This window comes from Barbus barbus (assembly GCF_936440315.1).
Source record: "Barbus barbus genome assembly, chromosome: 27".
Lineage (NCBI taxonomy): Eukaryota > Metazoa > Chordata > Actinopteri > Cypriniformes > Cyprinidae > Barbus > Barbus barbus.
Window position 1 is genome coordinate 11,451,546 of NC_136755.1, and position 13,764 is coordinate 11,465,309.

A 13,764-nucleotide genomic window follows, 5' to 3' on the forward strand; every position below is an offset into this window, starting at 1 on the left:
TTTAATGTATGTGTGAGGATTTTCTCTCTCTCTTTCCCCATATTATGGGAAGTCTCAAAAAAGCATCAGTGAATAGTGATGACAATGCTTCTATTGGAAGACCTTGTCACCCAGGGCTACTCATTAGTCTGAAGATACAGCTCATCAGGCACTGTGGATTTGGTTATTGGTATGGCCGCTAACAGATGAGAGCAGACAACTTGTCCCTGGACAAAAGGAGCATTTACAGAGGCATTCAAGCAGTGGACATCTAGCAGATATGCTTAGAGTGGATGAAAATAAATTGGTGTTTGAATTTCATTTAAGAGCAATATTGTTGAGAGACTTTCAAATCCAACATAATGCAAATCATTAATTAAATGTCCAGAAGAATGAATCTCAAACAGTGCTGTGCACGCTTGCTGGAAATATATTATTAAGTCAACAAATAAAATCAGTGAGTATTGAATGTCTGAGACCTCTAGAGAACATGCTTTTATGTCCGAATCGCCCTGTGTGTGGATCTCTTGCGTGCATTTCTGGATTGTGTCCGCGACTGTGGATCTCTCGTGTGCATTTGTGTATCGCCCTGTGGATCCTTCGCGTGCATTTGTGGATTGTGTGGATCTCTCAAGTGTGGATCTCTCGTGTGCATTTATGGGAGGATCTGATACTGTTTTCACTCCATACTACTCATGTGATATTGCTCATGTAAGTCGCTTTGGATAAAATCACCTTGTATACTGACACATTTGTGAGTTGCTTTGGGTAAAAACATCGGCTAAAACCCTTTACTGTGTAGGTTTAGGTTAGGTTTGTTTCAAATTAGGTTTGTTTCAAATTTTCCATAATCTTAAAACCTTCTTTTTACTTACAGGTTTAAACTGGTCTCTTTTTGAAGCCCACTGGATTTCTGAACTTCTGGACATCGTTCAAATACGACTTTGTAAAATTATTGACCTGTTGATCATCGATGGATGGATTTGTAGATTGTAATGCGCATGTAGCAATCATTCAGTCTTGAAATGCAGCATCACTTGTGAAAGACTATATTTAGTTTAACATTTATGTAAGAATCCCCAAGAGTGGCCCCGTAGCAAAAGTATTATGCTGGAGGTCTTCATCTCTGACTCATGATGACTCACCATGGTAACTGGTCCTGTTTGGGTTAAATGAGATAGGAGGGGGGGTTCTGATGTAATGCATATGACATATTTTATTGGCATCCCTCATATAGAGGAATAAACATGGTATTATTTACATTACACAATGTACTGTTAGCCAGTACTTTCTAGAAGGGCCGTCTAAACAGATTCTGTGAATGAACCTCACACCATACGATCTGGAAGCAGCCCAATGCACAAGTAGGTTGCCATGGTGAGCAGTGGAAAGGTTCTCCCCATGGAGACTGACTCAGACAAATTCGAATCGGGCAAAAATCTGTTCTATTGCTGTTTGAAAGATGTTGAGTCTGGGAGACTAATTAATTTACAACAATGCTTTGTCTTGTGAAGAAGAAAAAATATACTTTAGCCTACAGCTGGATTAATCAAAAAAACTAAAAGTTTACTATCCATGTATAATACAACATAAGTCAACAACTCTGCCTAAATCTAAAGGCAAAAGGAGAAATTTTAGTGTGTGTGTTTTCAGTCTATTAACTTCAATATGCAATCTATCCATGCTATTCCTAAATACTGACCAAATGATCTTTTAGTAGATATACACTACCATTCAAAATTTTGGGGGTTCAATAGGACCCCAAATGTATTTATTTATTTTTTAAAGAAATTAATGCTTTTATTTAGAAAGTATGCATGAAATTGATCAAAAGTGACAGTAAAGGCATAAAGTTACAAAACAATTCTGTTGCAAATGAATACGCTTCTTTGAAACTTTCTTTTTTTTTTTTTTTTTTTAATGTATCACTGTTTCCACAAGAATATTAAGTAGTACAACTGTTCTCAACATTGATAATAATAATGTTTCTTCAGCAGGAAATCATGTGGCACGGAAGACTGGAGTAATAACTGAGGTCAAGACTATATCTGTGTGGTCAGAGAACAGTGTAGAGACAGTTAAAGGATATTTTTTGAGCACAGACTGGGAAATTTTACAGAATGGGGACATTCATGAGGCCACTGACACAATAACTGAATGTATTAAGTTTTGTGTGGACAATGTCTTGGAAAAGAAATGTGTCACTGTCTTTCCTAATAAAAAAACATATATTACCAAAGAAATTAAAGATTGTATTAATCGGAAGAAGGAGAAGGATTGGGTTGGACTGAGATTGGTGCAAAAATAACTCACTGGCATGTTGAGAAGTGCTAGGAAAAGGACATTTTAGAGCAGAGGTTTACATCCACCCCATCAAAAACGTTATGGGACACTATTAAAGCGATGACAAATATGAACACTAGACATAAGCATCTCTTTACTAATAATGATTTAGAGAAGGCAAATTAATTAAATGAGTTCTATCTCTGATTTGATACACACATGATTATACTCAGGAAGGTATGCAAAAGAATGCACGTCACGCCTCATCTTGCACATCATCTTGTTCATCAACTTGCACTGACTACCAATAGCTGCTCGCATTAAATTCAAGGCATTGATGTTTGCCTACAGAACCACCACTGGCTCTGCACCCCTTTACCTAAATTCATTACTTCAGACTTATATGCCCTCTAGAAGCTTGCGTTCTTCAAGTGAACAACGCATTATTGTACCATCCCAAAGACACACAAAAACACTTTCACAGACGTTTTCATTAACTGTTCCCATCTGGTGGAATGACCTGCCCAACTCAATCCGTGTAGCCGAATCCTTACCCATCTTCAAGAAACGGCTAAAAACTCATCTGTTCCATCTTTACTTGACCCTAACTCTAGCACTCTCTATTCTAATTTTATTTGATCTATATGTCTTTTTATTTAAAACAAACAAAAATAATAATAATAATATTTATCTGTACTGTGTTAAGCTAACCAAGACTTGTAATAGCACTTGCACGTTGTTGCTCTTTTGTTGGTTTTGATTGCTTCTTATGTCCTCATTTGTAAGTCGCTTTGGATAAAAGCGTCTGCTAAATGACTAAATAAATAAATAATAAATAATAAAATACAATTAAACCCCATTGTTTGATGAAAAAATTGAGGCAGTTGGGTGTAAATCCATTTTTACTCAAATGGTATTATTTGTTTTTAACTAATCGAAGGCAGCAGGTCAAGGTTAATCACAGTATATCAAAGGTTAGAAGGACATGTACAGGAGTTCCACAAGGTTGTGTTAGCTCCCCAATTCTTTTTACATTGTATACAAATGAATACACAACTCATGATCCCAGTAACCTCATAATAAAATACTCAGATGATACAGCTTTGCTGAGCCTCTTGTATAATGATACTAATCCATATTATTCAGAGGTAGAAAGGTTTGTGATGTGGTGTGACCTAAATCATCTTATTATAAATATAAAAAAATAGAGGAAATGGTCTTTGCCCCAAGTCAATTGGGAACCGCTCACCCGTATTTATTCATGAGGAACCCATTAAACAAGTGTGCTCCTATAAATACCTGGGTGTGTATATGGATAATTTACTAACCTGGGGACCCCATGTAGATATGTTCTCATGCGCAGCAAAGGTTACAGTTTCTACGAAGACTAACAGTTTACAGGGTTCAGAAGTAAAGCAATGTATTAATTTTACCAGGCTGTAATTGGAAGTGTACTACAATATGGTTATACTGTGTTGTTTAGAAACATTACAGTTCAATCTAAAGCCAAACTTGCACGTCTGGTATAGATGGCTATGGGAATTATAGGGAAAAGAGAATATCACACCTTGGAATCATATCGGTTCGTAAGGAAGTCACTAAGATACTATCTGACCCCTCACATTGCTTATACTCTGAATATGAGTTTGAACGATATATTGTACACATTTAAGAATTATAGTCTTTCTCTTCTGGTAAAATGGAGCATACACCAAAGCATTATGAGGTAGTCAAATTCTCTACTGAATATTTAGCAGTCCAGTTTCCATTTCAGTGTAAAACGTAAAACAGGTCATTTGTGAGATAAAGGTTAAAATAAAATATGAAGTCACAAATACAAGAAACAGTCACTTTTTAATATTTTTATTTTATGTAAAATCATGATTTTATAATAATGAATGTCTTTCTCTTTAAAACCACAGGCCTGTGACTAGAAATAGCAAGTAGGCTTGTAAATCATGGTTAATGGTGTATTGCTACTATATGTTGTAGTTGGTTTCTTCATGTGATCTTGTATGTATGTGAACATGACCATCTTCAACTGAGTTATACATTGGAGCCTATTGAAGCAAATCAGGAAAATTCTGAGAACATGACTCCCTCAAATATCCTGCGGTTTTTAATCATCAAATGTGTAAAACGAAGACTGACGAACATTCAGTTTCATATTGCTGCTTTTAACGCTCTCTAATGACTCAGTTCTAAGTTTCTAAATGATGACTGGCTTAAGGTGCATAATCTGCGTGACCTTAGAGACATGTCGTGTCTATGCACCCAGGGTCCCTGTTATTACATTACTGTCTGCTTAAAGTCACAGAGAGAGAGATGAACATGGCCATTTGAGGCCAGCGGGGCAGCCTGACAGGGAGTGGAGATCAACAGCATTGGGGAGGGACGCCTGTTGTTCGGGATCAAACTGACAGAGACATAAAATAACCCTGATTTCCGAGAACAAGCATTTCACACATAGGGCGAAGTGTGACTCAACAGTTAAAATGTCACTGGGAGGTGAATAAGTGACCTTTACAGCACATTTAGGTTCTAATAAAAAGCTACTAAAATTAGGCCATCAATATAACTGTTGGAGGACAGGCGCACATCTGGAGGCAGTTGGAGTCAGCTCCTTCCTTTATGAGGCCGAAGAGGTTTTTGGTTTTTATTTGTTTAGCGCTACTCTCATCTCATTCCTGGCTTTGGATCATCACATTAATATGCCAGTTATAAAAAAATTTATCTAAATAGACACCGTCAAAGACAACATTTGGCACCGCAACAAGCGTCACTGGCTTCAGGATACAAATGGCACACATCTTCATGATTTTAAAGACAAAACAAATGTGTCTCACAAAATCTTTCTCTGTAAAACATCCACCATCATGACAGATGCAAATTAAGGAATTCAATGCAAATTCCATGTGGATGAACATAGTCCTGGGGCACTCGATCAACCAGCTGCTGAGCGTAACATCTGGAGATGTTGCTGATGGCTGGAGTTAATTTTTGCATCATGACTAGATGAGGAAAGCTCTTCAAAATCAGTGAATGTTGTAATGTGTTCGTTTTCTGGCAATTTAACAACAGATATTGATAACTGAGGTAAGTTAAGCAGAATTTTCACTGAATTTTCAAAAAGGTCTACACAGCATGTTTATTGAGATAACGGATGCACACTAGGGACCTAAAAACCCAGAGCAAGCCACCCACTGCTGCCCTGTCCACCCACAGTCTGACCGCAAGGTTACATCAAGGTGTCAGCGATGTATCCCAATCAGGCTTACTTTGCAGTTCAGTTACACTTTACAATTAGTTATATATGTTAAATATTAATGAATGCAATAATCAAAATGCTTTAGTATGAGACTTTAAATCCCATCCTAACATGTTTTGGACATTTTAATATCAATTCTTTTGGGTTCACAGAAAAAGACATACAAGTTTCAAATGATATCATGGTGGGCAGAATATGCCCTAGTAAAAAAGTTATATATTTAAAATAAATTTATTTCAGATTAAGTATAGTTTAAATGAATTAACATATTTACTGACATATCGCTCAAACTTACTGATATAAAAATGGTAATGACACTTTATTTGGAGTGCTACTTGTGCACAATGCACAAATTTCTTATTATTAAAAATGTGTTTTAATGTCCCTACTGATGAGGAATGTATGATCTTTGAATAATATCAGTCTTTAAATGCAAGATATTTAAAGTCAATCAAAGCATTTTAGACAAACAAAACAATTACTGCGTTCACAATAATTGTGTAAATTAATTATCAGATATACAAACCATCTCTTTTATTTGACTTCTTTTCTGGAAGCTGCATTAAAAACAGTGTTATTTTAGCATTATTTATATACTATTATGGTATTTATAGTTTTATTTTTAATTTTAAGTTTTAGTTGAGGTTTTGGTACTTTTGTGTGTTTTGTTATGTTGATCAGTTTTTGTTTTTAAATATTTCTATACAAATTTATTTTTATTTCAGTTTTAGAGATTTTGATACTTCCACTTCAACTTATTTCAATTAATTGCCAAGGCAATATTTTTAATTTTTAATTTAATATTTATATTCTGTTTTAGCTTTATTTTAAACATCGGAAATAATTTTTAATAGTTTTATTTAACAACAACCACACTTATTAAAAATCGACTTTAATGTGTTTTGCTATAAATAGCATGATGCTTCTGACAAAGATTCAAAATATTAATATTATATTATTATATCTATTATATCTAATGCATTAACAGATATTTACATTTACAACCTTATTGTAAAGTGTTACTTCCTGCCAAATCTCGTTATAAAACACATTATAAACATATGTTTCTGAGAGTTAGACTTTAAAAACTGTGAGTTCACTTATAAAGGTGTTGATTAATATAAAGAACCCTGTTCTTGTACGGAGCCCAAGTTAAGTTATGCATGATTGCTCTAATGGTGCTACTTGGGCTCTGGTTACTATGGAGACAGCAGTAAGCTGTTTCTAATTTAATAAATACTGTAAAGATTGACCAAAGATTGCCCACACTGAGGAACAACCTCATCCTGTTGCCATGGATACCTCCTGCCGACCATTAAGTCCAGGTTCAGCACCAGAGAGATGTTGAAATAAATAAATTTACGAATTTACATTATAATAAAGGGTACAAAAAAGGAGTTTTGAAGTTATATGAAATGTCTAAACATCATCGTCATATAAGCTTGTAACCAAGACGTCAGTGTTAAGTAATTACACAAATCCTTGTCTGCCTCCATGAGATTTAATTCAGTTCCACAATGACGTCTGTGGAAAAAAAAGAAATTGCTGTTCTTTTTTTAGACACAGGTAGAAGAATGCGTCTAACTGTTGCTTTTAGTCACAACAGAAATCAATGGCCGGCAGTGTATGAGCTTATTGATTAGATCTGCATGCTTGCTTAAGGAGACATTTCAATAGAGCTGTCGCAAAGGGAGCGAGGCTTTCTACCAATACTTGGCTCCTTCCAGCTCCCTGTCATCTATTCAGGCCTATCATCCTGAACTGATGGCTCTGGCTGATCAGAGGCATTTTTCTGAAGCTTGATGGATCCGTCAAGACTCATTCACTCTCAAATTAGGTTGTTGTTCTTGGGATATCGGAGTCCAGGCGCTGGTCTGATGAAGAGATGCCTGTGTTACAGCAGAAAGTGAATCAAAAAAAAAGGAAGAACTGGAGGAACTAGGAACTAATTACTTTTATACACACATAGCTTGTCTGTTGGTTGGTTTTTAAAGGATTCTGGGTATTTCTCATCTAGTCAGGCTGGGACACCAGCTTACACTAGCAAAAACCAGCATAAAACAGCTCAAATCTAGCAAACCAGCTTAGACTGGTTTACGTTTTTCTTTCAGGAGGGATGTTCGTGGATATGCATGCAAAAATATTATCTCTTGATTAGACGAGTAAATAAATAAAATAAACAGCAATATTAACGTAAATATGTTTGTAGTAGCAATTAAAAAAAATGCATATTTTCTAGTAAGAAGTTGGTTCTTCAAATGTGTAGCTTTGTAGCGTATCAAAACGCTACGACGCTTCCCTTTATCTTTGTAATAAACTTTACTACCAAGCAATAAAGCAAAGTAAATATCAAACGTGAAGTCAAGCAATTTAGCTGGTTAATATGGCCTCGTCAGCCTCTGCTGGTAGATAATAACTACACTAACTTCTCCATAGACAGCCAAAATAGTTTTCTGAGAAATACATTTTTTAAGCACGAAATATAATGCTAATGTTTCATTAGCTTAGTAGATGTATTACCAGTGTCCGATTCTTGTAATAGCATGACTGTTGTGGTTTCACCTGTAAATCCGCGTTGCTGTGCCAATTTTTTCTGCGGCTTCAGAGTCACATGGCATTTGTTTTGTGGTGAATACCAATGGACCGTTTTCACAAGACTGTGATCAAGGTCAAGGTCAAGGTATCTTTATTAGTACCCAAACGTAAATTTGTTGTGCAGACAAGTACTGTATTTCAGCAGTCCACAGTGTACCTAACTGATCAACAATGATAGGAACAAACTAATAACAATGCGTATCATAAATGAAGAAATATTTTTGAACTATTGCAGCTGGCAACTTGATTCACATCTCATCTCTGTATTGCTAGGCAGTTCTCTCCAACTCTCTACAGGCTGATTGTCACGAATCCTGTCTGTGATTTTCCGTCTGCTCGCCACCAGATGTTGCCTTCCAGTTACATTGACTCTCACACTACAAAAACTATTGCATGTCACCCCGGACTACATATACCATCATCCATTGCACTGATTACACACACACAGCTGCAACCAATCAAACACACTTTATCCCCCGGTTTCACAGACCAGGTTTAAGCCTAATCCTCGACTAAAATGTAAGTCTGAGCTGAAAGAAACAGGACCACAATGGAAATAAGTTGCTGTAACTTTATTGTGTTATCCTTGACAATGAAGGTTGTAACAGTGAATTATTACTTTTTTTGTGTCAAATAAACTCAACTCAACTCAAACTTGCACTGGTCTTAAAATATATCGGTGCCTTTGTTTTGTCTCAAGATGCACACCTGCAATGTTTTTTTTTTCTAAGTACGTTCATAAAAATGACTTAAATGTCTTAATTGAACTATGGCCTAATCCTGGTTTAGTCTAAGCACTGTCTGTGAAACCGGGCCTATAAGCCATGGACTTCCTCTTTCTGATCGCCGAATATTGTTTAGCATTTATCGCTCTCCTAGTGATAGCTACTTTACGGAGCCAGTTCCCGGTCCTAGTTCTAGTCTAAAGGTTTCTAGTTCTAGTCTAAAGGTCATTGCACAATGAGTCCCAAATTTTTGAATGAAATATCCACACGTTAAAAAATAAATACGACCTCACCTTTGTTACAGAAGCAGACTGCACACTCGGGATATAAAGGAGGTAAGGTTTATTTGACAGATGAGCAAAGGCAGGAGAATGTAGCGGTGAGTATCTGATGCAGAGACATTGAATGATGAGATGGGAATATCACTGAACTGTGGTGTTTCTGACAGGAGCTCGTGGATGAACGGGAACCACACACCTCAACGCTTCGTCGCAAAGCTCCAGGGAGGACAAACAGGGATCCAGGACACGGATGGACATAACACTCGGAGAGAACACAAGAGGTAAGTTCACAGGCAGGTAAGTAGTTGGTAGGTCGCTGAGATAACATTCAGGAGTCCACTTCATAAGAACAAGACCGGACGTCTGACTGTGGTGAGGTGTGTGGTTATATGATGTGTCTTGATGAGGTGATGATGATGTGCAGGTGTGCTCATTAGAACGTGGGTGAGGGTGCTCGCTGTGATTGGCTGGAGTGAGAGCCTGGTCGATCTGTGACAACGTTGTGTCAATCAGCGTTTTCGCATCCGTAGCATGCATTTTGATAGGAAAGGATGAGGAATACAAAAAACGGAAAAACTCACACGAATATTTCGGACTCAGTGTGCAATGACCTTTAGTCTAGTCACGTCGTATTGCCTTATTGTCTGTTTCCTGATCTTCTGCCTGTCTTGGATTTCTCTCTTGTCTTTTCTTTTGGACTCTATTTGTACCTAACCTGGATTATTGTTTGACTGTTGGATTACCCGTTTGCCTTGCCCTGTTAGATATTGTTCGCCAGAGACTGATCACGTCTGTCCTTGGATTACTCTTTTGTCTCGCCTGTGCCATACCTGTTTGCTGGTGTTTTGACCCTGCCTGTTTCTGACCATGTCTGTTAAAAAAGCTCTAACAGTCAAATCAAATAGATCAAATAGATCTCGTCTCGTTTTGCCCATTACACTGATGTGCTGCTTGGCTGGCTAGCTCATTAATGTTTTTTCTTTTAGTGTAATTTAGAGGGGAAATGTATGCCTTTTTATAATTTGATTCACTTTTCAAGTTGCTAAAAGTTGCCAAATTAATTAAAAAAATAGATAAATTTGTTGCTATAGGTGCTTTTTGAAGAAAAAAAAAGTTGGTAGGGTGGGTAGTCTGAAAAGTTTCTAAATCAAGCAACAAAATTGCTAAGTTGACAACAATGCTTCCACTGCTGAGAAACCCGCAAACGTGAAGAAGGTCCATCGACTACTTACAAGAGTCCTGCGCGAATTAGATGGATGAATGAGAGTGCTATAAGGTTAAATATATCATATTACAGATCGCCTTGCATGGTCTCCTAAACTGTATTCACTCTCATTGGCAGAGTTCAGAAGTCCGATTCAGTAATCAAAAAATCTTCAAGACAGTACATGTAAATGAATCAGTTAATACAAAACAATTCGCCTTTACAAGTCCCTAAAAAACCCCATGCAACGTTTTGTCTTTTTCTACCAAATATGTAGTTCAGTGCTGCTGCTCTCATTCGTTGTACAGTTTCATTCTGATTCTGATTATTGTAAATTTATCTGTTTAAGTTTAATGATAATTTAGTTATAATCCTATATTTATTTTAAAAAGCTGTCTTAAATAGTTTTAATATATTTATTTCGGATTATGTAACTTGATTATTAGTTATTATTAGAGCTTAAAAATTTGTAGCTTGTAATTTGGAAAATTGCAAAGTTGCCTCCCTGCTCCCAAATCTATATCTACAATATGCATGAAAAAAATATTAACAAGGGACACCTCTTTTTAGCACATTTTCGTTTACATTTTATATTTATTTGTAATTATTTATCTGTAATTTTATGATAGCATACATTCATGTAGAGAAATTCATAAAGAATGGGGCAAAAACAAGAGTAAATTCCCTTTACAGTCCAATCCTGTGGTCAGTCATGGCACTGGATTATAATGATGATTAACTCCCCGGGGCCATATGTCCAATCTCCAACATTTTCCCTAATGAATTCCCGCAGCTGCTGATAGAGACTAATTATTGTTATTAGTTCAATTACCTCACTATTACCTCATTGCCACAAAGGCCAATTCATTGACTACCATCAAAGGGCCATGAGGCTATCAATTTTAGACAGGATATTAAACATTAGGTGTATAAAGAACCTGCTGCAGCCTATCTGATGAGAAGATGTTTTTCTGTGGAATATATTTGCTAAACATTGGTCTGAATGCATAAAGACACATCAGCAGTGGAGACTGCATGATTAACTGAAGCGAGGCCGTGCTGAGCGAGAGGGCGACCCTGCATTGTGGCAAACAGATCATATGAGTTCACGGCACTTCTCTCCATCTGTCTGCAATAAGTTTAGATGTGGCTTCAGCTCACTAGCTCGCAATAATTCGGTCATAATCTTCCACCCATCAGATCACAGCTGGTTCAGCCTAATACTACTGGATGTAATGGTCCAAGTACAGCACATACAAGCTGCCATACCGTACACAGAACCGCTAACATCTTGTTGTGACTAAAGAAATGCTTTTATGCCTGCATTGTGCATTTTTACAACCACTCTAATTAGCCAAGCCTGGCAAATGTCATAACAGAGCAGCTGTCAAAAGTAGCGAGCTCTGGTGTGTTTAGATTTGTGTTCATACTGACCTAAGGTTATTCCAAAAAATTCCACACTCATTATTTCAACAGAAAATGCAATTATAATGTGTCTCTGACAAAACAAGCGTATCAAAAACCACAAATTTGCCTCGACTTGTAATGTTCCACTCTGTGAGACCCTTATCAAGCCAGTGCACAATGAACCAACTGCAGAACTACAGGAAGGAAGTAAAAGTGTTATGAATTTATTTTCCTGAGTGCATAACAGCATGGTTTTGCCAAGCAAACAAAACAGTTTCAGCATCACCATCGATTTGCTGGCAGAATTCAGTTTCTGTGAGCTTTATAACACATAATCAGTTTGAAGTGCCTCTATGGGCAAACTGTTAACATGCATCCTCATTCATTTAAAATTGTCAGAACAATGGAAAACAATACAACCGTCAGTTATATACAATAGTTCTACATTTTCTTAAAGGAAAGGTTCACCTAAAAATGCTGAAAATGTATTCACCCTTACTTCTTACTTCTTCATCAGAACAGATTTGGATAAATTTTGCATTACATCACTTTCTCACCAATGGATCCTCTGCAGTAAATGGGTGCCGTCAGAATGAGAGTCCAAACAGCTGATAAAAACATCACAATAATCTACAACATGACTCCAGTCCATCAATTAATTTCTTATTAAGGAACAAGCTGCATGTATGCAATAAACAAATACTTCAAGATGTTGCTTCCGTGAAAAAGTCCATCCCTTGTTGTCTTCTCGCATCCAAATCCACCCACATATTTGTTTAGAGCTGTTCTGGACTGTTTTATACAATATTGGAAATGTCTTTGACTACATCTTTATCTGTATCCATCTGTATTCCATGGCTTTATTTCTTACAAACATGCAAGATGACCATGATGAACTGGACTCGTGTTGTGGATTACTGAGATGATGATTTTTATCAGCTTGGACTGTCATTCTGACGGCACCCATTCAATCCAGAGGATTCACTCCAGAGCAAGAGATGTAATGCTGAATTTCTCTAAATCTGAAGACATGATGAGGATGGCCTGACAGTATATGTTCGGCAAAATTTTGGGTGAACTGTTCCTTTAAATTGCAATTGAAATGAAGGTGTTGTTCAAATGTATCCTGGGTAGCTTTTCTTAATCAGTCAGTTTCAAATGACCATTTTATTGAAATTCTGTTTAGCAGCAGACTTTCATTTGCTTATTTACAGAGCGTTTGAGAACAGTGTATTATAAAGTCAGCCTGATGGCAGAAGTCCCTCCCCAGCACTTCTCAGAAGTAATAAAACGATCTCTGATCAATCACTACACATGGGGTGGACAACGATGGCCTCATTACCACGATGGCGCCTCAGAGGCACAGTTGCTTGATAGCCCTCTAGTTTATCTGCGCCTGCATTTTGGCGAGGCTTCTGGGTAATTGGCACCAGCAGCAATGATCAACAGAGAAAGCATTCATTTCTTCTCTTTTTAATTTCAAATCCTCACTAAGCTTAACAAGTGCTTGGACACTGACAAATTTTAGTCCTGTTCTTAGACGCTCGCACTGCAAATACAAGGAAATCTGATCGATTATGCAAAGTAGGGTGACACACAAAATAATAAACGTCTAAAGTATATAAATGCTCCTTATTCATCAATGTTTTAAGATATTTATTTTGAGATTATGGTAGCATTAATATTGTTTTTGAGGTCTTTAGCTTCTAGATCCTCGGCAGTCATTGAGCATCGCATAAAGCATTGCTGCCACCTAATGTGATGCTAAGGAGGTGCATGCCAGGATTGCTAAAACATATTCTCAAAAAATATACCCAAAAATGTTATTTTATAAAACACTTCATTCTTTAAACTGAACAAGAAACAGCTGAAGGACTATTTTGCAATTACTCTTTTGTCTACACAGCATTTATAGGGGAAATATGGTGACGGTGAAACTGATAAGACTTTTTTTGTGCCACGTTGCACATGGATACAAAAGTTCTGTGTCCTCATAAAATTCTGCATTCCTCAAAATTTTAC